This window comes from Phyllostomus hastatus, unplaced genomic scaffold (assembly GCF_019186645.2).
Source record: "Phyllostomus hastatus isolate PE091 unplaced genomic scaffold, TTU_PhHast_1.1 phas_contig_524, whole genome shotgun sequence".
Taxonomy (NCBI): Eukaryota; Metazoa; Chordata; class Mammalia; order Chiroptera; family Phyllostomidae; genus Phyllostomus; species Phyllostomus hastatus.
This window is the reverse complement of record NW_025333900.1, coordinates 16,618,596-16,646,153: the sequence shown is the minus strand read 5'-3', so window position 1 is coordinate 16,646,153 and position 27,558 is coordinate 16,618,596. Positions and strand designations below refer to the sequence as shown.

General features: G+C 43.5%; 1 protein-coding gene across 6 annotated transcripts in view; it reads left to right on the top strand.

Annotated features, from left to right (window-relative positions):
- Window positions 1-2,736: 2,736 nt before the first annotated feature.
- Window positions 2,737-27,558, top strand: part of LRRC8D (leucine rich repeat containing 8 VRAC subunit D) — a 109,019-nt gene continuing 84,197 nt past the window's right edge. For 2 of the 6 annotated variants that reach the window (XM_045847064.1, XM_045847066.1), the window contains exons 1-3: window positions 2,737-3,045; window positions 3,819-3,928; window positions 23,428-23,575. The gene's annotated coding sequence lies outside the window, so the exon portion shown is untranslated. Of the gene's footprint in view, window positions 3,046-3,387; window positions 3,491-3,818; window positions 3,929-23,044; window positions 23,160-23,427; window positions 23,576-27,558 lie in introns of those variants that run through there. The other 4 variants (XM_045847067.1, XM_045847065.1, XM_045847068.1 and 1 more) reach the window with 4 other exon arrangements.

Genomic DNA, 27,558 nt, shown 5'->3' with positions numbered 1-27,558 from the left:
GTAATCTTGAGCTACTTATATAACCTTTCCAGGCCTTTGTTTCCTATCTAAAGAAATGAGGATAGTGATAGTAACCATCCCATAGGGCTGTTATGAGGACCAAACATGAATATATGTAAAGTATTTAGAGAGGTGCCTGGCCCGTCATAACCATGGTAGCTATTTCATTGTTAGTGTGATACAGATTTACCATGGCTGGGACAGTTACCATTCCTGAACACAACCACTCAGCAAAGGACAGGGAGTGCTTTGTGAGGTTTCTTTGCCACCTCATTTCTGTAGACATGTCCAGTGTAGTCTCAGAGTCTTTTTCTATCATATTTCTTAACTTTGAATCCAATGCCAAATCAGTTATTGTCCTTTGCTGCCTCCTTCCCATTTGTTTTCCTTGGAGAACAGGGGAAGCTGGCAGCTTGTTACATCCTAGACCATCTGAGTGATCTTTCACTACTTGTCCTCGGTAGAGCTCTTACCAATTTTATCTTTAAAAATCTTTTGAAATTATTTCCCCTACTATCAAAGTAATATGTGCTCAACATAATAACACTTCAGGCATACAGAATTTTTCAACAGAAAGTGAATAGCCAAGATGTGGTAACCCCATATCCAGACATAACCACAGTTAACTGCTTATTATGTATGCTTCCAGATTTGTTCTAAGCATACATTTAATAACAAATATATAAAGAAATACAAATAAAAATGGAATCATACTATTCATATTGTTCTGTGATTTACTTTATTCCACTTATAGATTTTAGGCATTCTTCCATGTTAGTACAAACAGATCTATCCTATTTTTATTAATAGCTTCTCAATGTTTTCTTCTACAGATCCAGCATAATTTGCTTAACTAGTTTCCCAACTGGGATTTTATTTGACTTTTACATGGTCATATGTTTCAACTGTTACAAACAGTGCTGCAATAAACATACCTTGACATATATTCTTGTACATAGCTGTATTACTGAAATACATATATTTGGCAAAAACATGTTCAAAGTATAACTTCCTAGATAGAGAACTACCTAGCCAAAGAGCACATATATGTATTTTATCAAAATTGCCAAAATGTCCTCCAAAAGAATTTATCCAATTCATGCTCAACACTCATAGTATATGAGAATGCCTGTTTCTCCACATTTGTTTCCAGAGTATTACTTTTTCTTTTCTTGATTTATAAGTATCTTGAAAACACATTTCTCTGAAATCCAGAACCATAGTTTAAAACCTAGGGAAGATCAAAATATGAAAGTGTTTTTATAGACAGCAAACATTCCAAATGAATTGTAATAGTAAGATGTTTTTAATCAAAATATCACACCACTGGATGATAGTTTTAAAATGGCTCTAACCTCACAGTTGAACAAATGTGGTGCTGTGATTAGATCACTTGGTACACAGCTCCTGCCCACACACCTCCTTCTTGGCTGGGTGTATGGAATAGGAGAGGACGCTGGCACGAGGGGCAAGGAATAGTGAGAAAGCTAGAGGTCAGGAGGGCTCAAAGCCTAATGGCATCTTGTAACTGGTCTAGGACAGCCTCTGTGGTCTGCTCTGCTCGCACTCCTCCCTGTCAGGACTGCTCCCCTTCACTTCCAGCGTCTGAGGAACAAGTGCTCACCACCCAAGGGGCAGTTCTACCACCCCTTCTCTCTGAAGCCTTTCCTGACACCCTAGAACACCACTCTTTGGGATGCCTCACTACATCTGAACCCACACCTTCCTGAGGACATGTTAACATTTTGTGCAGCATGCTTATGAAGAACATTTTAGGTGCTGAGTTGATTGAACACTAGCTGACATGGAGAGAATTTGGTAGGAGAGGTGAGACTTCCCATTGTTCACAGAAAAGGGGAGATTCAGGTAGAAGGAGATATCGAAGTATTGGGCTGAAACCATTTGTCTTGTTAAATTGCTGAAACCCAACAATTCCAAACATCACTCTTGACTTTATTTCTTGACTCATGCTCCTCCCCAGCCACGGAAAAGGCTTCAAATATGCGTACTTTGATCTTACAACAAAAACAAGAAGGAAAACTATCAGGTTGGAAAACACCTCTTAGCAGAGGTCAACCTCTTCATCTGCCTCCTTCAGACGCAGGACATTTTTGGCAAAAAGGAATGAGGAAAAAAAGAGTAAACTCAGATTACAAGAAGAACTGACCCTCCAATACGTCTTTAATAGCAGAGGCAGAACAAACGAGGCTGGGAAGCTATTAGTGCCAAGATAAAGTTGTGTGTGCCCCAAATCCTAGGTAAGTACTTTCTCCTTAGTGTTGGAGCCGCTTACATGACTTTACTCAAATTTCCCCCTATTTCATTGCATTTCTCCCCAAGTCTTAATATTAGAGTTTTAGTCAACAGATAAACCTACGAAAGGCGAATGTTCTTGACCTTTTCTCGTTCCCCCCGACACAGCGGCTGTCAGGCACCACGTCCTACCCAGGTGGGAGTTCGACAGTATTTCGGCGACAAAGATCAAGGCTGCCGCTCTTCCCCGCCCTATGCACCTGCTCGGTGTCGAGCAGCCTCTGGCCGCCCATCGCCGATCCTGGGCACCCTAACCCACCCCGCACCCAGGTCGGGTCCGCACGCCCGCTGGGCTGCGGAAGCGCCCCGACCCTCGGCGAGCGGCGGCGCAACCAGAAGAAAGCGCTCGCAATCACATGGAGGCCCGGGCCCGCCCCATTGGCTGCGGCCGAACCAGTCGCGGAGCTCGCCGGCTGCGGTTGGTCCCGGAGCAGCAGCGCCTGCACGGACCTGGAGTCCATGTTACGCTTTGTCTAATTCCCCTCGTTACAGAGTCATGTGCTGCTGCTCCGGTCGCCGCCGCTGCCGCCGCCCGAGGTGCCCGGGCTCCTCCGCCGCGCTTCGAGGTGGCCGCCGCGGGCGGGGCCGCGGGAGCAGGGTCCAGGGCGCCGCGCGCCTCCGCCGCCCCGCTGCGTCCCGGTGCAGCCGCCGCCCGCCGCAGGTGATGCCGCCACCTCCCGCCTCAGCATAAGCCGTGGCTCGGCGGCCGAGCTGCCTGGGCTGCCCCCCAAGGTGGGTGCGCACCTCTCCGGGGCAGGGGCCGGTGCTGCGCAGGTGGGAGCCGCGTCTGAGCCAGAGCGCACCGGCGCCACGCAGGCGTCCTTCCCCGGGAAGCCGCGGCCCCAGCGGAGGCTGCTGCCGCGAACTCTCAGCGAGGGGGCGGAAAGGGGCGTAGCGGATGGCGAGCGGGGCCGGGTAGTGCTCCCGCGGATGACGCCTTGGGCCCGGAAGGTTGTTCTGCTTTGGACAATTTGAGCGCAGGACGCCTGGGCCGCAGGCGGTGGGCCCTGCGGGAAGGGAGGCCGTGCCTCCTCCCTCCGGCTCCCCCTCGCGCGCGCTCCCTTCTCTTGCCTCCCTCCTCCCTGTCGGAAGGGCGGGCAGACCAGGGTGCGGCTCCGCTGGTTCCTCCTGGAGGTGGGTGTCTGGTGTCTGGCCTTGCTGGCCGGGTGCCCAGAAGGTGAGCCCTTAACTTCTCCAGAAAACATTTCCCCCCGTGGTCTCCCACGGTGGGGGAGCCGAACGGGAACGTGAGGGCCGCGCCCCGCCCCCGGCGCCGGGAGGAGGGAACCGGGGGCGTGCAGGTGCACCCAACCCGCCGAGGGCTGTCTCCGGGTTGGGTACCGGTATAATCCGCTTCCAGCTTGTTTGGAAGCGTGGGCACTTGGGAGCGGGACTTCTGCTCGAATCTTGTTCAGGGGCTTGGAAAGGAGTAGGACTGGGGATGGTCGGCCAGCGAACTGTCACCTTCGCTTACTCGAGGGTTGATAGGGGCTTTCCTCTTTCAGGGATCCTTTATTTGGGGTATCTCTTACGGATGAAGAAATAAGGTTTTGGTTTCTTAAAAACGCCTGCCACAGTGAAGAAAAGCTGCTACAGGTCGAGGGAGGAGAGAGAGGTAGGTCCCTGTTGGAGAGGGGATGCGGGATGTGGGGTCCCACCTGGTACACAGTTGGGGCGTGTGGCCGAAGGTGGGAAGGTAGGAAGGTAGGGTTCTCAGAAAGGGAAGCACAAAGCGGGGAGAGGGCGATCACTCAGGAGGTAAGCAAAGAGCTGGAGAATAGGTGTTGGGGAGTCCTAGCTGTCGGTGGACCCCGCGTGAACCACTTGGGTTCATACATGGCTCCTTCAGCTTTGCAGATTTTTTTCCTTTCCTCCTTGACTTTGAAAAATATTTCTTGTTGGGGGGGAGCCTATTAGGACGTATTTTGAAAGAGATACAGTAGTAAAGAGATAGCTAATCTCTGGAAACGGCCCTTATCCCCTTCAATAATAACATTCCATTCAGGCAGCTTTTACTGACCACCTATTAAGTGTTCCGTGCTTGGCGTTGGAAGAGTCTGGGACGGGTTGGGAATTCCTGTTCGCAGTAATGGTGAGCGCTCGTTACCTCATAAACAACCAAAGGGCACTTCCAAGTGCCAAGAATGACAGTGATTCAGACTTTCCCCGCCAAAGCTGCTGGGGCCTCGGCTTCTTACAAACCCGTGGGAAGAATTCTGGACCATAACCAGTTAATGGGGTCTTCATAAAGCATTTGTTTATAGTTTATAAATCCTGACTGAACACCTACCCACTAGCTAGGACAGGATTAGAGTTGTTGCCTCTCCTGTTCTTAACATTAAAATTCAAGAGCAATATAAGAAAGATCCTAAGATGAAAATTAGGCAGTTAAAATGCGAATTTGGCCAAGTTGATTTGGAGTGTTTGGTTTCTCTCTCGGTTATTTAGGAGCCTCCCATAAAATGATTAGGTAGTCCATGAAGCTAGGGGAAAAAATTCAGAATCTTGAATTGGCATGATTTATTTATATATTTGAACATTCTGTCTTAGATGTGTCTCCTTTATATTGAAATATATGCATGTGTACTTTGTTGATTAAAACTTAACGTCTTACGAGGTTGGAGAGGAAACTGTCCTTAGGTGACCTTGTCCCCCTGTGTGTCCCATTGCAATGTTGAGTAGGCATGATGAAACATTGAAAGTATTGAGCCATATTTGTATCTTTTTCTCCCTGTCAAGGTTTACAGAATTTTTAAAGAAAACTACACCTTGGTCAAAACTAGGCTTTTTTTCTTAACTTTGATATTGTGCAGTGCTTTTTGATTAAGTTTAGAAAATTTTGATGTATTTGTTAATAGTAACTTGTTTGGTAGCTGTATTTTGGAGATTATACTTGGTTAAATCTCAATACCGTAGGTAAATTGGGACTGGCTATGAAAAAGTAAAGTTTTATCAAAACTGTGTACTCATGATCACATGTTCTTAAAATGGTATTTGGTAAGGGATTTCACATTTTTTCATCTTTAATTGGAGCTGCTGTTTGACATTCTAAGAAATAACTCAGTATTTATTGAGTACCAGCAGTAAGCAGAGGATCAGAGTGGATGCTGTGATCACTTAAAAAGGAAGGAGAGGATTCTCAAACAAGGGTAGGTAAGACAGGTGCACCGGAAGGGAACAATTGCATTTGTCTAGGAGGTCAAAGAGTACTGAAGTACAAATGGTGTTTGGAGCCAGATGGAATTGCTGTGTGTGTTGGAGAAGCAGGCAGGAACACAAATTAGGGGAAACTTTGAGGTTTTCATAGGTCAAAAATAGTAAATAGGTTTGCCTGGCTGGAGGAGAGAACAAAACGGATGAAGGAAGGTAGAGAGAATCTAGTTAGTGGAAAACTTGAACCACTAGACAGTGGTGTTAATCATTTGCCTCAAGAAGAGTGGTTCTCAGCAGGGTGTGGTTTTGCCTCCCAGCAGACATTTGGTGATGTCTGAAGACATACTTGCTTGTCAGAGCTGGAGGCAGGTGCTACTGACATCTAGTGGGTAGAGGCCAGGAATCCTGCTGAATATCTTGCAATGCCCAGCTTATTGCCCCTCACAAAGAATTATCCTGTCTAAAGTGCCAGTAGCTCCAGGGTGAAGAAACCCTGCTCAAGTCAGTGCACATAAAGGCCACTTGTGAAGTCAAGTTACATCTCTGAATAGGCCTTGAAAAGAAGATGGTTCTTGACATGTGGGGAAAGACATTGAGGTTAGAAAGCCAGTCTAGGAGACTTTTGCCGTGCTCAGGCCCGATGTGATTAGGCTCTAGGCAGATCCTAATGAGAAGAGGGCATTTTTGAGATCATAGCAGATGCCCTAGCAGGGCAGTATAATATTGAGCAAATGGGAAACTAGAATTTTAGAGAGGCCCTAGTCTAACTTGAGTACATTTTTACACTTGCTAGGCAGCCTCTGTTTAAATTCCCAAGGAACAGGGAATTCTGTTAAATGTCCTCACTTAATATCTTCAATGGGTTCTGCAACTTTAAGTGAGACGATAATATGATGGGGATTGTTTTTACCATAGACTAAATGATATCAACAAGACTTTTAAGTTCGTACAGCATCTCATCAGTGTTCCAGTGAAACAACTTTGAATAAAACCATGTCATTCGAGGACCTGCTGTACTTTTGAAGGCATGCCATTGTACCTTTGACCCATGTGTATGGTGATGGTTTGAGCTGAAGACTGCCTCCTTGAAAGTTCATTCCATTGATTCTGTTCCTCTGGAACTACCCACTTCCACAGCACAGCCATTTCAGTGCACAAAAACAGGATGATGTTTCCACACGATGAACTTTTTCTCGGTGCAAAATCATCCCAACTCTTTTCACAGTCCTGCATGGTATGTGGTTTCTAGGTGTCTTCTCAGTCTGTCAGCATCTCATGGAGAGTAAGGGGTGTCTGGACTTGAACAATTGAATAATTGAGGTGTGATTCGGTCAGCCACCAGCACAGTAGGACAGCTCTTTTCATGACATCAAAGCATAGGCATCTACTTACTACAGTTTAGGGTTAGGGTTAGTACTGCCCTTGAAAAAAATAAAAAGCAGTGTAGCACAGACTCATGTATACATTCTAGATAGTCAGAACTCCCAGATATTGGTTGATGAGTTGCTCCATCCTATATTCATTGGGCAGATTTGTGTGTGTGAGGAGTTGAGTGGAAGTCTTGGTTTGTTTTGGTCCCTGTTCGGTGCTGCCGTTTATTTTGGTTCCTTCTTCAGACCTTTTGAGATTTTAAGGTTTTGATTTTGTTTTCTAATCATATGAGAAAGGAGTAGAAGATGACTTTGCCCAAAGCTTTGTTGACTGGTATTAATACTACAGGAAACCTAGTAGTTTGTCATTGCTGCTCCTGTTTGAGAGCTGGGGTGCTGAGTGATAGAAGTGAATTCCAGCCCTTAGTTTAGGGGCTTCTGGCAAATCTGAGTTCATGGCCAAGCTACATTGCTTTTAGTTCTTACTAATGTTTACACCTGAGATGCCCTTCTCAAATGATTTGAGTCTGTTGCAAGCTTCTGAAAGCTGTACTCCATTTTTGGGGGTCTTGTAATTCTCTTAAGACATATAGTAGAGAACTTTTAATGTTCTGTGCAAATCTGTGAAGCTCGTGGGATCAGAGTTGCTCTTGAAATTTTCGAAGAGGTAAACAGGATACTGGTACTGGCAAAAACCACATACAGATTGGGTTCCCACTCAGGCTAAGCTTTTTTTTTCCTTTTAGATGGTATGCCCAAAATACTTAATTAGTGACAGCTTTACATTTGGAGAAGGAGAGAGGATTGGGGCATAGAAACAAGTTATTTTCCCAGAAAAAGGCTGTAGCTTGTCATTGGTGTAATTTCTTACTTATCAGATTTCACTGAGGAGACATTAGGAAATTACCACTCTGAGATGTCCTTTGAAGCAAGCAGGTCAGACATCCTAGGTGACTCAGTGCCAGGTTCTCCAAATGTTCTAGATTCCTCCAACAAACTAGATTTAAATAAACTACTTGGTTTGGGTGGCAGCCGTCCAGTGTGAGAGTGCTAGACCAAATTCCAGATCTCAGAGGCAACACGTACAGACTCTTTGTGAAGGATGTTTGTTGTGTCCTGATGCCTTGCTGGCGTGTGTGTCTGTCGTCCTGCTCTCACTGCTGTACCGGTCCACGTGGGAGACCTGTCTGTATCCTCTGGCAAAGAAGGATTTACTATGAGAAGAAGGGATGTTTTTTGAACATATGAGATTTTTGAGAGAGAAAATATTTGGAAGTTCTTTTATACTTTGAAAGGTTGTATCAGAGTTGAAGTCACCTTGGGATTAAGGATGCAGTGTGTCATTTTGAATAGGGAGATAGAATTGTATAGATGTCAGGGATTAAATCAACACTTGAACTTTAGAGATGAGAAAACCAAGGCACAGGGAGGTGACATGATTAGCCGCAGCTTACAGGTGTAGTGACAGAGCAAGCATTTTACTCCATCGTCCTTAAAGACCACAAATAAAGATTTCTAAGGATAAAGATTTCCCTTCTGCTTAGAGGTGTGTAAACAGCGAAGTCCCTTGGGTCTTATTTACATAATTGCTCCAAAAGAAGGAGCCCACAGTGGAATTTCTAAGTGTACAGATGACAGTAAGCTCTTGTGAATTATGAAATAACTAACCAGTGGGGAACTGCTCCAGGGAAACCGTAATGGGACATGTTAGTCATCAGAAGATTTGCAGGTGAGTTTCTTTGTGGGCAAATACGAGGTCTGGTATTAAGGAGGAAATTATGGAACTGTCATAAGCCAGTGTTTTGGTGGGAGACCCCAGGAAAAACTTCAAAACTACTTTCACAGTGTTGTCTCACTTGCAATCACAAAGGACAGGAAATAAACCTCATCAAAAAGATTTTGGAAACTTAATTGAGTTTTCACTGTGCTTTGTTCAAAGCATGGGCACCTGATTTTGGGAGAGAACGCCAGAGCTGGAATAACCAGTGTAATGGCACCTAGGAGGTGTGGACATTCCCACTAGAATACAGTGTCTACCGTCCATTCCAGGAGGCTTGATGAGGACAAGGTCTTTCTTGCCCGTTTCTTTTTCTGATAAAAATATTAGGTTTGCTAGCATCTGAAGAGAAGACAGCTGGCAAGAGATGTTATGGAGCCTGTGAAACCACTAGGGTAGCGGCAGAGGAAATCTGCATGAGTGACCTAATCCCAGCAAACCTGATGTGGTGTTTCAGTTGCCTGCTTTCCTATGTGTGCTGTTCTCCACTGATTTCCTAGTGTCCCACATATGGTTGGTCCTCCATATTTGTCACCTGAAGGAATGAAGAGGTATATCTTAAATCTTTATAAGGCAAATTTGGAATGAATGCAAAAAAAATATTGTACCAGTTTTTCTTAACCCTGAATGGCATCAACATCAGTCTGGGGAATACATGGTTTCCATCTGAAGTGGGGAATCCTCACGTGTGGAGAGCTGATTTAAGTTACAGGTGGGTTTTTGACTTCGGAGATGGCCGGCACCCTTCCTTCTGTATTGTTCAAGGGTCAACCGTACTTTAAAGTTAGATGAGCCCAGCCCCATACCTATTGAATGCCTGGGAGTGGAGATTCAGTTTGAGAAGAGCCCTTCCTGCCCCCAAGAGGATTGTAATGTGCAGCCAGAACTGAGAACTACCATCTTATATAGCTGTACGCAAAGGCTGGGAATTGACTGAAGACACCTTCAGAAAGGCTTTGAAACATTTGTGGCTGTCAGGCCCACAGTTGGTTATCAAGACAAACAAGGAGCTTTAAAGATACATCTGCATTTTTGGAAGGGGGTGGCCAAAATAGAAGATGCTCCGTAGTGTGGCCCGTGGTGCCTCCATGAGATGCCGCATCCTGGACCAGATGGCGGGACAGGGCCAACTCGCAGTTCATTCTTGAGCAGCTGCTTCCAGGGTGGGTCCGTGACAGCCGCTGCACCACACTGCAAAACCGGGAATCAAGACAATATAGCAAGCTTTTCAGGTTTAATGTTAATGCTAAGTTTACTTAGTTTAAGTAGTCTTAAAAAACTTGGGGGGGTTCTTTCTTTGGGGTTAATATTTTTTTATGCTTTCTGGTGTCATTAGTCGCCTAAAACCTGGCAGTTTATGACAGTCTTCCTTTTGAAGTTTGACTGATCCATGAAATCAGAAGTCTGGGCACTGCTACTACACCGAGGTTTTCAGGATATCTGTGTCCTCTTGACACCTGCTCTTGGGGAAGGCTCTCAGACCCCATTGTTAGATTCCATTGTGAACATTTCATCTCTTAAAAATGTTTTTACTCTCCTCCTCTGCTTTCTGGTAATAGTTAGGAACATTGCCAGAGGAGGCTTCAGTTCCCCAGCAACCCATAAATCCTGTTGCTAAATCTCAGCATCGACAGATCACCAACACTGCAATGAATCCTGCAAAGCTGGGCGAAGAAGGAAAGCGGAGGACAGCACTCCTCTCTGAAGGACCAGCAGAAAGCTGCCTCTCCAGGTCTCACACAGGAAGGACAGGGCGGATTCCTGCCCATCACCTTGGGTGTGAAAGCCCTCAGAATTCTCTCACTGGTTGTTCTCATCCCAATTCCAAATCTTTGAGTATTCAGATTTTTTGGAAACCGGCCACTGTGAGGCATTCAGTGGCACCCTATTGATTAAGCTTTAAAATTAGTTTGTCACCAGACATAACTAGGTTTTTTTTGTTGTTTGTTTGTTTTTTTTTTTCAAAACTTAGCTGGTCAAGAAGTAATTTGAACCATTATGGAATACACAAAGTTAATAATAATAAACTACTAGGCATTTACTTATTATCTAAATGTATGCCTTAGACTTTACATACATTCTCACTTAATCCTCAGTACAATCCCAAGTGGAAGGTGGGCTTATTCTCACTTATAGATGAGATTACTGGGGCCTGAGAGGTTCTGTGATTTGGAAAAAACAGACAGACAAAAAACACACAGAAGTGGTGGAGGTGGGATTTGAAACTAGTCTTGTTTATTTCAAATCTTGTTCTCTTACCTACTGTGCTCTTCTTATTTCTCTTAGATTTCTTTGTATTCATTTTATAAAACCTATTAATATTTTTTAAAAAAGCCAAACAAAGGATTGGAGTTCGAGGTGTACAGGGACCTCGTATCTCCTGTAGGTTGTGCTCCTTGGTTAGGGATTGGACCTGAAACAGGAAGGCGGCTGGGAAGAGCAGATCTGTGGTGTCACCACGTGCTCAAGCTTCCAGGCTTGCGTTCTGTCAGCACACAGTGGTTTTAGGAAATAGCAGCCCATTGGTAAATCCAGTTGAGTGGAACTTCACCGTGGAATTGAGAGGGTAATTTAAAATCACTTGTTTTGGTGCTTTCTTTAGCCCTTTCATCTTTTATCAGCAATTGGTGGTAGAATGCCAGTAGCACACAGTAAGTACCCTCCTCCTAATTAGGTCTGGCCCTACGATAACTGCTGTCCACAAATGTATAAAGATGTACATACTTTTTGTTAGGGGTTATGTCTAAAGTTTGCTGAATAAGAGCTCTGCCAAATATATGCATTCATAACAAATCATTCATGCCGTCTAAGTAAAGAATGAAGTAATAAATGCCCATATATCTATACCATGTATTTATAGCCTGCTTTATTAATAGATGTGACATGCACAACTGTAATAATTTCCGTGGAGTGAATTTGTTCTGTTACAGTTTCTGCTGTAAGGGTTTTATGTTACATACTAACATTCAGCCGGTAGGAAAGCTCGTGTTTGGAAACGGCCTGCGGTGTTCCATAGCTTGCACAAATGCACTCTCTTTCTTTACACACAGGTGGAGAGAGACCCTTTCCTCTCTTTAAGTGAGTTCTTTTCAAATATTTTTTGTTATGAAACTTTTTTGTTTAGTTGTAAGTTGTTTTCCTTATAAATTATTTGTACATGGAAAATTCTGACCAAGTGAAACTTTATAATTACATCTGTAATTTTTGTACTAACCAGCGACAGAGAAAGTTAGAGTTGGCTATTAGCTAATGTCCCTCAGGGTCACAGGCAAGTACCAAACAATGCTGGAAATGTGCCTCAGGTAAGATGATTTATGGCAGCTGGTACTCAACCTCAGGGTAGAGAAATGGGGGCGGGCGGGTAGACCTGTGCTGAACTTGAAAGAGCAGGTCCTATCTAAAGGGGTCTGTTTAGCAGATCTATTCAGCAGCCAATTTTTACCATATGGGAATGTGAGCCAGTCCTACCAGATCTTCTGGTTCTGTACTGTAAGCCAGAAATCTGGATTATGACATAAAAATCTCCTGATTTTAGAAGATTGGGTAACTTTAAATCCTCCCTGCAGACCTAACAAAATAGCTTTGTGGACTAGATATAGCCTGTGGGCTTTGGCTCTTCAGGGTAGGGTGGATAGCCCTTTGGTGGCCAGATTAAAAAAAAAGGAAGCACAGGATTTGAATAAGAGCATAATACAATTTTATAAGTCAGTTTAAATTGAAACAAGTGAAAACTTGATTTCTTTGTTTTGTGGTCCCCCTATACCTCACCTAAACTGAAAGCCTCACACTTGTGATGGTAACAATTTCTGCCCTTTACATTTGGTATGTGGTATCTGGAGGAGATGCTATTGAAGGGATTGTCCTGCTGGAGGAATAACAGATTCCAGGAAAAATACGAAGAGTGTGGGAAGGAAGCCTCTAGCAGAAGATGATAGAAGTGTAGGGGGGCAGGTGGGCCCAGTGGTGGAGAATGGAGGGTAAGTGCCACTGGGAAGTGAAGATCACTTACCCGGAAGCTAAGGGAAGAGTAATATTTATTTTTATCTTAAAGTTGATTTGAGGATAATAGGGAAGAGAGAGAACAAAGGAGTCGTTACGTAGGGAAAATTGTGACCCCGATAAATATTTAAAATAGTGCAGAATCTATGTGGGTTGGCAGAGCCCTATTATTTTGCTATTCTTAGTGTGTGCGTTTTAATTTGTGTTGTGGCTTCTACAAAGGGAGAATTGGAATGAAAAGGAAGGGAAAGTGTCTCTGTCAGAAAGGAGAATACGGAGGAGGGAAAGGAAGAGGTGGCCTGCAGAACAGCTGACACCAAACTGATCCAAAGAAGCTGGAAAATGTTTGCATTGTAGAAAATTGTCCAACACTCATCCCCCCCTCCCCAACCACCACATTGGGGACTGCTGTGCATCTCCTTCCCTACCTGCCCCAATGACCACATTGTCTGCAAGAGTATGCATGGCAGCCCCAACTCTCAAATAGCTCTGGACGCCAGCTTGTGGAGGCCTGGTGTGCACAGTGCCACTTGGAACAGCCCCCACAGTCACTTTGTGTGCCCGGAGTGGCAGCATGTGGCATCTGTCCCACCAGGCCTCACCGCTTGGAGAACACTGCAAGCTGAGTTTCAGTGCCTCTCCCTGGCCCGGTGCCCCTCTGCAGAGCGCGACCTCAAAACGTGCATTGTGACCCTGCGAGTGCTCCTGTCTTCTGTTTTGTCTGCTCTTCTGGGGAAGATCCTTCCATCGCTTACGTGTGATTTGTTGCACTCACACCCTCTCTGGAAAAGAAGACAGGTGATATCTTAGCGATCTCATCGCTAGTTGAGTCTAGACTCCTAGCCCGAGAGGGGATTTTTAAAAGCATTTTTCTCTTAATCATCGCAAGTATAGCACATTGTTTCTGCAATTTCAGCATTTTCTGAGAAAGAAACCTTTTGATTCATCAATGGGTTTTGTTTTAGGCCTTCGGACTGTCATGTCTGTGTGATCTGAACAGCTCTTTCTCAGCTGGTGGAACTACATTTTTAACACTTTGGTTGCTTTCAGAATAAAAAATGCATTTTAAAAATGTGCCCCCACATTAGTTAGTTAACAGCAATTCGGGTCTTTGGTTTTTCTCATTACAGAAGCTGGTTTGTGGTAGTGAGCGAAGGGGTGCTCGTTTGCTCGCACTGTTGTTCCTGGGAAGAAGGAAAAGTCTTCAAATTCCACTGTTTTTCCTTCTAGGGACTCTAGTCCACAGATAGACATCCTGGAAGATGCTGTCAGGAAGTGAAACTTGTAAATAATCTTTGTGCTGGTTTGGGGCATTATGGATTAACCAATAGTACAAGAAGACGTCTTTAACCTTCTTATAAAATGCACTTTAAAAAGAGCTCACATAGAGATTAATCTGTTCTGGAAGTAATAATAGGAAACACTTGTGTGGTACTCACACGTGCCTGGCACTGTTGGGGGCACTTTACATGTGTTAGCTCATTCACTCCTCACAGCAGCCCATTTTGTAGCAGAGACACCAAGGCTCAGTTCCCTGTCAGGCTGCTGTGCTCCCTTCCCCCACCCCACCCCCATCACCATGAGCAGCCAGGGAACTCAAGGCCACATAACTGAAAGTGGCAGAGTTGCGATTTGAACCAAAGCAGTCGTGGCCTCGTGATTTGGGCTTTTCAGGACTGATTTCTTGCTTCTTACACTCACTACAGGGATCACACTTTGCTTCAGAAAGTTCATTTGCTTTCCATATCACCTCAGCTTCCACATTAAACTCAGGATGAGGGCTTGCTTTAAAAAAAATAAAGAAAATTATACTCCTTTCCTAATATTCCTCCCCAAACCAAATGAATAGATAAAATTGTCAGAGGAAAATTTCCATCTAGGAACAGAAAGCTAATGCATCTTTCTGGAATGACGAACTAACACACGGGACTGAAAATTCCAAGGGGTGCAGTTGGGGTCTTGTTGCTGTGACAACCTTCCCTCTTGGCACCAGAATTGTTTTAAAGAGCACAAAAATTATTTCACCTTCGCCTTTACAGCTTGTGGATTTGCTGAGCTGCTGAGAATGTTTTTAAAATTGCTTTCCACAATTAATATAGGGCCATGGGAGGCGGGCAGGGATTTGGAGCTTCAGAGGACTGGAGCTCCGGTCCTGGCACTTTATTCTGCTGTGACTTGGATTTTCCAAGACTTGGGTTGTATCCCTGTGAATGGTGGAGGTTGTAATAAAAGCAGCATGAATGGTTCGAGGAGGGTAAGAAACTATTCTATATGACTGTTTCATTAACAACAGTGGCCATGTGTGTCAGGCAGTGAGTGGATCAGCAAGTCCTGTGGGAATCTTGAAGTCATTTTCTGTGGGTGAGTGGTGAGGTGGGTGCCCTGGGAGGAGCTGGGGAAGGTTTGCACTGACCTGAACTTCTTTCCTTTCCTGTTCTCTCCTTACCTGTGTGATAGTGTGGACGATAGTGTGGGTGTTGACTCAGTTTCTGGCCCACACTCCTTTTCCTTGGTTTTTTTTTTTCCCCCCTCCTACTTTGGGCTCGCCTCCAGTTTGCCTACAAAGTGCTGTTTGTTGTAAGGGTGAAGCAGGCGATTCTCTGGGCAGCGACACTGTGGCTGCAGGCAGTTACTGTAGTTGAAAGCAAAAAGCCAAGCTGGAGTAGGAGGGGCACTGACCCAGCCTGTTCCTTAGGATTTTGTGCATTGATTTTTGAAGGAAAGAAAAGGGGAATAAGATGACTTTTCAATAGAAATATTATTAAATGCCCTTCATAACAACAAAATTGGGTAGAGAGAAGGTTTTAAGAAATCACTGCTGATCACTTTGCAAATGCTTCTCTATCTCTTTTAAGTGAAAGCAAATGATTTTTGAGCACTTAACTAAGTCTGCAATGCATTCTAGTAGCATGGGGGGGAAAAGGTAATAATAAGTAGTAACAGCTACCTTTTGGGTGCATGTTAGGTGGTCTGCATTGGGCCAGACTCTTGTGTTGTGACTTCATATCGGTCATGAAGGTGGGCATCATTTTTTTTTTGTCCCATTTCAAAGATTAAAAAGTTGTGGCTCAATATGTTCAAATAACTTCGCAAGGGTTACAGTGCTAATAACTGGGAAAACTAAACTTTGAACCTAGCTCTGTGTCTCACCCACAGTGCGAAAGATGTAAGATACACCCTGCTTTCACGGGGAGAATAGCATGTAAACAACTTAGCATAATTCAGAACAGCGTGCAGCATATGCTGTAATTCCTGCACAAGTTAAACTTTTTGGACATTTGCTCAAAAGAAGGAAAGGTTGATTGTGACTGGGAATACCAGAGAAGATTTTACAAAGAAAAATAACCTTAGCAAGCCAGGCCTTGAAGGATGAGAAAGGTGGTGGCAGTAGGGAACAGTGAGAGAGGCGAGGGAACATTAGGGCAGGAAAGTATGGAGACATGAAAGGTTTGTAATGTGTTTGAGGAACTGTGCTGTGACAGAGTGAGGGATGTGGGAAGGAGCGGGGCAGGAAAGTAGTTTGGGACAGATTACAGAGGACCTTGCCTTTAAAGGTTATCCCATTGAGAGTTCCCAGGAAGGGAAATCATTTGCTCTGATCTGACAGCAAATCTGGTGGCGGTCAAGCAGGGAGTCAAGTCTCTGGTGGAGATTCCTCACCCCAACTGCACTTTAGGGTTGCCTGGGGTTTCTTAAATGTGTAGGGATTTCAATGCTGTGTATCTAGGGTGGGGTCTGAGACCCTGTGTTTACTAAGTCCTGCAGGTAATTCTGGGATAAAGGTAAAAGCTTTAGGGCCTTGGGGCAAAGGGTCTGGGCTGAGGCTAATTTGGGTTTATCATTGTGTGGGCGATTTTTAAACCATGGGAGGAGGCCAGTAATCAAGCCTTGGGGAAGTTGTATTTAGGTTTTTTGGTTTCCTTTTTAGTCTCTATAAATATTAATAATAATCTTAGAGCATTGCCCTTTTCACATAAATTTTCCCATTCATTAATCTACAATGGAGCATGGCTCTCATTTTTATGCCTTTGTGCTAAATTTCTTTTGTTGTTGTTTATTTAGAAGGAAATGGAATATGTAGGATTCCCTTGGTGACTTTTAGGAGTTGCATGAAATGATGGTCACTTGTACTTTCCTGGGGCCCAGCTTGAGTGTAGGCCATTTCTCGAGTTCTAAACCAGCTACTGACATTATAAATATAATACGTTTTTCTTGGAAGACAAACAGTTCTACCAAGGGAGAAGCAATTTCTCAACATGAAAGAATTTAAAAATTATAATTTATGCTTAAAAAAATAATGTTAGTCCAAGTTTTAGCTCTTCCTTCTTCCTTCTCCGCTGTTCTTCATCTTGCCGTGCGTTCGCAAACCATTCTCATGACCTTCTGCCTGTGTGGCATGTTTGTAGTGGGGCCAGATTATACGCACACCATTGCCCTTTTCATCTGACCTCTGAATTCAGCCTGAGCCCCTTCATTTCTTTGGGGTTTGCTAACAAAGTGTTCTTGTTGAAGGAAGTATTATTTCCCATGGAGCTTTATTGATGATGTGGGGAATAATAGAGGATCTTGCTTTTTGAAGTTGAGACTTAATGTCCTGAAAGTTTTAAACATATCCAAGGAAGCTGTTGCTTCCTTTACTTGATTTAGTCTTGATATTTCAGGTCTAGAAGTGGTTACCACCCAGTGGGCATCTCATCCCTCCCTAGAAATGAAAGGGAGCACAAAACTGAAACTGAATTTTTTGTTTTTTCTCACCCCTGTTAGTCCAGGTAAGTCAGTTGGCTGTCCCTCATTTGCCCTTTTCACACCTCCCAAATTAATGTTTTGTGCAAATTTGATTATAATAGTGTGAATAATTTCTAAGTTAACTTTTGAATACAGATTGAATACCGTTCTTTGTGATTCTTTTGTTCACATCCTAGTAGATATATCCAGTATTTTTCTTTTGAGCCCACTAACTCCTGAGTGGTTCTTGTAGCCACATACATTTCAGTCGATTTAACTATCCTGACTTTGTGGGAAACTGTATCAAATGCTTCACCAGGATCAAAGTGCATGGGGTTTCCCTGCTTTCCCTTTCCTTGATGGTTCAGTTGTGTTGTATCCAGACAGTCCTGGAGCCCCGCAGTCCAGAGTTCTGGTCGAGGTGAGGAAGCAGCCCTCCTTTGTCTTGGCTTTTCTAGTCTGCACATGTCTTTTCTTTTCAATATTCATTTATTAAGCAGCATGTAGCAGGCTCTGCATCTCTGACTCCCTGCAACCACTAGTTCCATTTTTGTTGTAAAAAGGGAAGCCTCTGAGTCACTCTGCTCCTTCTGCCATTTCCGAGGGCCTATTCCCCAGGAACTGCTTTGCTGGAGAAAGCAAGCCCAATCCAGCTGTGCCATAATGGTAGTAAAGTGGGTTGGTTAAAAATGCACTCTTTGGCCAGCCAGGCTGCCCAAATTCAGATATTTTCTAGCAGCGTTACTTTGGGCAAATGACTTAGTATCTCTGTGTCTTTTTCTTGATCTGTAATGTGGAGGAAATGGTAATTTCTACCTTATGGGGTTGTCATCAGGAATAATTGTATCAATACACGTAAAGTGATTGGAATTTGCTTTCACTACATTTAGTTTAAAAATTGATGAATATGATTACCAGAATTGGTGGGATAATGACACTATAAGGTATAAAAATGTTAAATCACTATATTGTACACTTGAAAGTAATATAACCAACATAAGATTGTATACCAATTACACTTACAACGATAAATTTTAAAAATGAAAAATTGCCTTGGCTGGGTAGCTCAGTTGGTTAGAGGCGTGTTCTAATACGCCAAGGCTATGGGTTTGACCCTTGGTCAGGGCACATACGAGAATCAGCTGGTGAACGCATACATAGGTGGGGCAACAAATAGATGTTTCTCTCTCCCTCTTTCTCCCCCACTCCCTTCTTTCAAATCCATAAATTTTAAAAAATAATAAAAATCAATGAAAATCTTTCAAAAGTTTATAATAATGTTTCTGAATTTTCCAGACACTTTGTTTTTTCCCATGCTATTTCCCTTAGCCATTTTACTGCAGGCAAATGAAAAATCACAGTATCAAATTTTTTGCTACCTTAAATTATTCACGAGTTGCTTTTCTTCATTAAGATTCTATTATAATAGATAATTGAGGATTGATACATTCAATTGACAGTGATGTGTGACTTTCTATCAACTCATTTTGCTACTTTCACATGTATAGTGTACAGATGTTTGTATATTTTTAAATCCCTTTTAAGAACATTTTTTTTAGTAGTGAACATTATATTTATTTGACTTGTTAGTACCATTTCTTTCAATTCGTTGGATTTTTAAAACACTTTTTTAAATGAGTGCCTAAAGAGAATATAAAAATATTTTTTTAATAATGGAGCAGAAATATCCACTACAGAAGATGAATAGACAAAACATGCCTTCCAAAGAAAAATGTGTTATAGGACAGTGTTTAGTCTACACAACACACATCATGATCAGCGGCCAGTAAACAGCCCCAGGCTGATCCTTGCTCACAGCCTGCGCCAGGAACATTCTGTATACTCTTGTGCGCAGGTATTTGCATTTAGTCAAACTTTTGTGGTTTCTTGCTATTCTTTCATATTAGTGATCATTACATCTCAGTACATCAGTCAATGTGGCCCACTTTACATGTATAGTTGCATACTAACTAAAGAACAAGAGGAGATAAAGATTTTGTCCTTCACAGTTTGACCAGTGGATCTGTCTTATTTATTTTCTAAAATCACATGCAGCTGCAGCCCAAGAGCATATTTAACCTAATTTATATCAATTTATATTGCCAGGGCTTAAAATTAATTGGCTTGTTGCAGAATACATGTTTATAGTTTATACTTAACAGAAATTTGGCAAGGTGATAAAGTAACACGATGCAGTTGAAAGCATTACAAGTTGAATTTTGAAAGTGAGGTTCTTCTGAGTAGAAGATGTGCAGCACAGAATAATACATCCACAGCCAAAATCCACCCACTCTTTTCTCTTTGATTAAAAGGAGGAAGAACAGACCTAGGGTGAGTTTTAGCTCCATTACTTACCTACTGCTTTGAAAAGAAATGACAGCATCTGTGAGTTCTGCTGCTGCTTCCAACACAGAGATAGCAGCTCCTCCCTGCAAAGGCAGTGCTGAGAATTCAGTGAGGCAGGGCACGTGTGGTTGCTATGTAAGTGTTACTGATTCTGTGCAGCGTGGGTGAGTTTGTATGCATGTTTGGAAGTTGAGGAAACTGAGGCACCAAGCTGAGGAATGCACAAGCTCAGGCCTGGAGCCACCCTGGCCCTGTGTTTCTGTCTTGCATCTGGGTCTTCCAAGTCCTGCTGTGCCCTTAAGTAGCGCTTTCCTTCCCAGCTTGGTCAAAACCAAGAAACTGTTCGCAGAAAGGAGCTGAAACCATCTTGCAGGCAGATTTTATAAGATGGTTTTACCCCTTGCAGCATTTTCCCATGGAAAATGACACTGGCTCCATGAAGATGAGTAATAACCCTCTGAGGGCAAATGCCAGTCAGACCAGCCAGCTGGCTCTTGGGACATCTTCCTTAAAAACCATGGCCCAGGTTCTGCAGAGGCCAGGAGGTGAATGTGAGTGTCAGAGACCTTCACAGAGAAGCCTGATGCATGTGCTGCCCTGGAAGTGAAGACAAAGACAGGGACACAGATGTGAAGGCTGCTAGCAGAGAGTGGCCATCTCTTAGGTCACCAGAGGCCTTGTTGTTTTTCATTTTTGTTTGTAAAATCCCCCTACAATAATGATCAAGGATCCCCACACAGGGAAATCTTGTAGCATTTTTAACCACTAAAGGAAGGTGTAACATGAAGAGAGATAAGCAGCATTTCAGATACGAGTTTAACATCTCTTCTTCCATGCTCGTTAGTCCTCAAGAAAACTCTCTCTTGTCTCTTAGTTCGTAGCCTCTAAAATTGGTTTCACAAGGTTGCTGTCTTCATCCGTGGACTGTGGTACTGAGGGAATGGAGACTTTCAAAATGAACCTCCAATATTCTTCCAAAATCAATTTCATTTTTTGTGGTATTATTTGTGCTTACATGGGAGCACATTTTTTTCTCTTACAAGGTGGTGAGTTTAACATGTTTTATTTTTCCACTCAGTAGTGCTAAGGAAGAAGCACTTCCCCATATACAGAAGGCACAGGAGAATAGAGAAGCCGTGGGAAGGTACAATATGATGTTTGGGCTCTGTGTTTGTGAGGATACATGTCAGGAACTGATGTAGTCTTAGAAGTGATGTATTAGCCTAACTATGAACTTTGGAATTCACAGAGGTTAATTTAAATATGGTTATGGTTATTTTGCGTTTTCTTAAAGACTCTCATTTGTCTTCAGAGGTTTTTCTTCTAGGCTCTTGAATGAGTAACAGAAATAAAGGCACGAATACCAAGTTGAGTAACAGAAATAAAGGCACAAGTACCAAGTTGCATTTTTAAAATTGACGGCATTTATTAAATGAGAGAGAAGTTTTGAGCTAAAAGCCTTCCTTCTTATGGGGAAGAAATGGCAATGCTTTGGAAAGAAACATAAGTTTTTGATAAAGGGATGAAGAGTTGAAAGGTGCAGGGGTAAGCAAGGGAGTGTGAGGAATAAAGGTGGCAGCAAAGGCAGAGCTGAACCCTAAAAGGATGCTGAGAACCATAAGGAAGCTTTTAGTAATAAGCCCTAGTTACACTGTGTACATCTGAAGGATGGCTGTGGGGATGGCAGTGCATCTCGGCACTGACCCCCAGCCCCTGCCATGGTGAGGACCCAGCCTTTGTGAGAACTGCCTATGCTCTACAGTTCCAGAGCCTGTGCTGCTTAGTGAGCTGATGGGGAAGGGCAAGTGAGGTGCCATTTATCTGGAGACACGACAAAAGCACACACTTTCTCCCTCACTCTCTCTGCAAATGTCTGAGGTCTCACCATTGCCAAGATTCTTAATCATCTTTTAATACGTCTTCCATTTCATGTCTTATCAGAAGGATAATAGCTGCATGCTCCTGACAGGTGAGTATAAATTAAGCGCTAAAGCAGAAGGAAATGGAAAACGAGAAACTTCAACAGTTTTAGTAAAAGTTGAGGCTATGTATGTCTTTTTTTTTTGCCTTTTTCTTTAAAAGGCCCAGTTAGAGAAAAATAATTCAAGAAACAAATATTAGTCAGCTGATTAGGTTCTAAATTGGACAGACTTTGTACCTTGGCACATGAGTAGCTATCCTAGAATCTTTTGAACTTTTGCCACAGAGTAATTCTGAAAAGGCTGACAGAGCCAGTGAGTAGATAATGAGAAAGAGCACAGTGTCCTCTGCTTAAGTAATCAAGCTCCACATTATTCATTTAGGTGGGTAAGGAATCTAGCTCCTAGAGAATGAGAGCATGTACTTTGCAGGATCATTTGAAGATGAACGAGTGGATCACAAATGGTCGGTCACTGGGCTTGACTTTCTCCCAGAATTCACTTGTTTTGAGAATTAGCACAGTGTGGAGGAAATGGCCCAGAATTCATACTTGGGAAAGACCTGTTATTCAGCTCCCCGTTTGAGCACCTTGTAGCTGAGACATTGGAACGATTTCAGAACAGGATTTTTTGCAGATCTATTGGGAAATGTTTGGAGTAAGAGGAGATTAAAATGAGATGCAATCTAGCACTGAGTAGGGGCTTTAAGTCCATCAGTTTCTTTCTACTTCAGTCACAGTTTAGCTTTTTAAATGTAGAATAATCTTCCTTTATATTCTGTTTTCCATGTTGAGTTTTGAGACATTAGTAACTTATTTAAGCTATTCGCTTGATAAAAGGAGCTGTTTGTTAGAGACAGTCCTGTAAGTGCTTTGTAACCTGATGGATTTGTGTGCAAGGGCAGGCAGGGTATGGATGAAGCCCTCCACACCTGGAAGCCCGGAACCTGGGCACTGAACACAGACACAGGCTCCTACAGCTGGCACACTCTGCACATGGCAGATTCTTAAACCATCTGTTTACTGTTTTTTAAACACTACCATAAAGTTCACCTAAGTCAGAGGTTAGCAAAATGAACATAAACCCAGAATTTTGGCACTGCTCAGTGATCCATGCACAGATAAATAACTAGTTTTCTGGAAGAATGCACTACACGATTGTCTTGTGTGTGGAAGTATTAGAGGAGTAAGTGTTAGAGGAGTGTGAGATGGAGGATCCCAGTACAGAGAGCTTAGGGACCCAGAATACTCCCCCCCCCCCCCCCCCAGCCCTGGCAGCTGTGTGCACACACTTTTGAGACAGCCAGAGGCAAGACAAGCAGTTTCCCATCCTGAGGCTCTTAAGGCTGAGGGACTGCAGGCGACATGCTGGGATGTGGCTGTTAACTTAAAAATTTTGCATAAACCCAGCCTCCACTCCCCTGCGAAAGCTCAGTCTTGTCTTTACACCTTCCTCAGGGCGATTTTTTAGGGCGGGGGAGGAAGGGAGAGGAAAGGAGGAAAACGCAGGCAGACTGCACTCGGAACACCGGGAGGAAGCATGCAGTGGATGGACTAGGTACATGTGGGGAGGGGAGACCTCGGCTGGGCTGGAAACGGAAGGGCTGCGCGCGCTGGGCGGCCGCCGGCAGGGGGAGGCCCGGGCCCTGGGGAGCTAGCTCGTGGGTCGCTGCTGTGGCGGGTCCAAGTGCCTGGTGCCCACCATGGCTAGGAGGGCAGCGGTGACGCAACCCGCAGCCCCCTCGGCCTCCCTGCGCGCCTGTCTGCGCCCCTCCCTCCACTCTGCCAACACGCTCGCTCTTTCTCTCCCCTGTGTTTTCAAACAGGAAGTGCACGGCTGTCTGTAACGTGCTGCCGGGTCCCAGGATGGAGGAGTGAAGTCTCCGCGTTGCGGCGGGTTCCAGCCTGCGGAGCCCACCGGAAGCCGAGTCCCTGGAGAGCGCCCTGAGGGAGCAGGGTGGCCGCCTGGTCCAGGTGCGTGGGGCCGGGTCGGGAGTCCCCGGGGCAGGGCGCTGGGCTGTCACTGGCCACCGCCCGCAGAGTGCCGCCAAGCCAGATCTCTAGCTCCACGCTGCAGCCAGACTTCGTACATTTTCTTAGTTGCGCCCCATGTACTGCTTTCTTCCCCAAGGGTCTCTGCCAAACTCTGGCGCCGCGCCGCTGGGGTGCTGAACCTGAGCAGGATCTCTCCCAGCGTGCTAGGCAGGAGGTTTCCAGGCAGGGCTGCCTGTGTCCAGGAGTCCCCGGCCGCCCTCTCCTGCTGCTGCTGCTGCTGCTGCTGCTGCTGCTGCTGCCGCTGTCTGAAGCAGTGGCTCTTTGTTCTTAACACGCTGGCCTGGGTTTATCTACATGAATGTTCTAGGAGGCTTGGGTGTTAGAGTGGTACGTGCGAGTGTGAGGTGGAGTCCTAGGCAGGGGAAGAGGATGAGCGGTAGGTGAAGTGTTAAGGTGGAAAGGAGAGCAAGAGTCTTGGTGTCCTGGCTCAGAAATCCCACTTCTTCAGCCGATGAAACAGAGGAGTCTGCTCTTTGCTTTTTATTTCGGGAGAGCCAGGACATTGGGGACTGAAGGAATTAGTGATGCAGACACACACCGGAAAGGTAGGGACCAAGAATGAGGGACAGCTAGTTCTGAGCTGTTTAGTCTGGTGTCTGGCTTGTTAATTTGAGTTGTGGTTTCTTAGCCAGGCTGCCTTGCCGAGACAGAGAGGGTACTTTAAAGATCTTTATTCATTACATTCCATTTTTCATCAGAGTAGAATTCAGAATGACTTTTTTTTAATTCACTAGGTGATTATAATTTCACGTCCTTACCTTGCTTCATCTCGTAGGTGGAAAACAAAATGCTAGAGCAAAAGGTTGGTTTTATGCACAGACTTTTTGCTGCTTCATTTCCCTGGCAAGTCCTATCTCTACAAAGTCAGGCTGACTTCTCCCCCAGTGAAAGCCCAGCTTGTTTCTCCACTCGTATTTATCTACCTGTTAAAACTCTGGAGAGACACTAGGGAAGGTAGATTGGCTAAGAAAAATCCATTTGATGAGAAAGAAGATTGTCATCAGGCCTCAAATGAAATGTTTGAGCAATGTTGAAGCAAGTAGCACCTTCTTACTCTTTTGTGGTGGAAAGGATGTGAACAAATGACATCGGAAGGAAAGTGAGATTCTACAAAGAAAGGTCTCTTTCTGTAGCAGGGAGGGAAGTAAATAATGACAGTACTGCATGCATTTAGTGCCTTCAGATTATTGGGCTGCCAAGCTTCCTCAGGAAGCAGGGTTAGCTATAATATTTAAATTCATGATGTCAGATGCTTGACTGTACCGTTCTAACTTAAAAGTTTTATAATAAAATATGTTTACTACATAATTAATTTTTCCTTTGAAAGGAAAATCTTTTGTAGTCAGGCAGCCTGGTAAATTTGTACTGTTCCTTCCCTCTTTCTTCCCTGTAAGCAGTGTGGCAATAATTTGAATGATAAGATCCCATTATTCCAATAGTCCTTCAGAACTCTTATCTCTTTTTAAATGCAGCTGCTTTGAGCATTTGTGATAATATCAATAATGGATGATTTGTTAGCAGTAAGTAGCCAAGATGCCCTATGAGAACTCAGCAATTAATTTCATCTCTTTCTAGAAACATAGATGTGCGCTTCTAAATTTTCAGTTTAATTGTAAACTGGTTGTGCTTATGCCTCTTCTTTTACCAAATACATCGTGAGGTAAAAGTGAAAACAAGTCATTAAGAGAAACTCTTGAAAGACCTGAACAGCCATAGTATTTTGCCTCTGTCTTATACCCAGGTATATACCTGCCCCTGTGGTTCATTAATTTATTTGATGACTTTCTTTAGCATGTGTCACTCTGCTTCTAGATAAATAGAACAGCCTTTGTGGCCCTCCCAACCTGTTCTCTGTTTAAGAACAGGATTCACACCTACTCTAGCAGAATTTAACAATAACTAAATAATAACCTAGGAATAATAGTAACTAGTCTATATATTACCATTTTGTATTTATAGAGCACATTTTCTATAGTCATTTGTATTGTGCTACTTCTTAAAACAGTCTGGTGAAATAGGATTTATTTATTTCATTTTATGGAGAGAGGAAACTGAGGTTGAGGAAATGTGACTTATTCATGGTCATATTAGTACATGGAGATGCTGGGACTTGAACAAAAGTCTGATTTTTTTTTTCCTGGCTTCCACAATTCTAATGGCATGTTTTAACTTACAGATATCTTATCCAGGATTTAGTGAACACTATCTCTTAGAAGGGTCAGGTTAGCATATTTTAACTTTTTGTAATTAAAAAAACAACACTTCTAGTTTATCTGTAGGACAGTGTACGTCCCAGAAGAGGGATAAAAAATTAGCAAATGATGACTGTGACGCTCCCTACATCTGCCTACCATACCTATATACTATACCACCACCCATAGATTCCCAGCTCCTCCACCCTAGTTCAGAATAACCCACTGAAAAGCCGATATTACAGAAAGACAGAGGCAAACCCTTGTACACTTAGAATTATATATTAAATACTTTTGTAATATTCCTCAAATGACAAGTTTATCTTTTCTTTGCAGTGCTTAAAGTTGAGGCTTTCTTTACCTAGGGGTTTATGTGGTATTGAGAGGAATATAAATTAAAACTTGGGGTACATTTTCACTGGACTAGAAAGTGCTATATAAAATATTTTCTTCAACAATTGTGTATCTGTAGTGATCTGTAACTTCACCCCTATAAAATTATTTTAAGGCATCAGGAGAAGGAAGAGAAAGTAGGGATGAAGAGAGATACGTTTAATTAACCTTTTTTTTTTAAGTGAGGGATGAGACGACATGTATGTTTTCTTAATACACGGTGCACTGCCATGGCTGTGTGTTTTTGGATGGTTGCAGTAGCTTGTGAACTAAGGATGAAAGGGTAGGTAGCTTTGATGTTAAATGCCAAGGAAAAGTTTATGGCCAAGAGAGGACTAGGAGTGGAGATAACTGTGTTAGGATTTTTATTTTTTCAAATCCCCCTCTTTTTTCTTTGTTTCTATTATAAAATAGGAGTTATCTTCAGTTAGAAATTATAAACTGTAAAGCAGTGGTTTTCAGCCATTACAAAAATTAGGAAGCTTTTATTTACTGCTCAGATTTTGACTTGTTTAGAGTTTTCTTATTTCTGATGATTGCTAATATTTAAGGTCAAAGTAACTAGTTAATATCACCCAGCTGAATGTATATTATAAGTAATGATCACAGCATGTCCTGGACTCATTAAATAAGAGCACATATATGTGTGAGATGCATTTGGTCTACAGACCTCTGCCAGGACCCTGAAGTCCTCAGGTGGAAGTCAGGACCACAGTCAAACAGCTGCTCCAGGCCGAAAATACCAACCTGGTCCTGTAAAACATGCAGTGTGCTACCCATCAGGTTATAAAGATTCCCAGGTGGAAACTTGCCTCTTTGTTGTACATTAAGTACAGGATGTGTAAAGCCTGGTTTCTGGGTTGTTTTTCATGGTTAGCTTGGAGGTCTTACAGTCACTCAGTCATAGGAACTGCATTTCTTCTAAGAGCGTGTTCCCCACAGTGCCTTCAGAGTAGCTCCTCCTTGTGTGTGTGGAGTGAGGACTCTGACACCATTTGCAGAAACATCACTGTCCCAGTTACTGCCACCAGCAGCCTTATTGATTTCCCAGAAGCTAAAATAGGCTTCCCAGCCATATCCTTTTCAATTTTCAATAAATATATGGAAGGAGAGAGAGATTTTATTTCTGTTCTGTAGTGGAAAAAACTGACATGTAGGTTCATGTTGAATCAGTCTCTGGTTTCCGTGCCTGTTGCTCTCAGGGCTTGGGTATTCTGTATAAGAAGGGGTAAGTAGGACACCAAAATCTGTTAGAGTTGGTAGATGATGTTCTTTTTTTTTTTTAGTTAAAAAAATGACTTCCTACCTATTGAACAC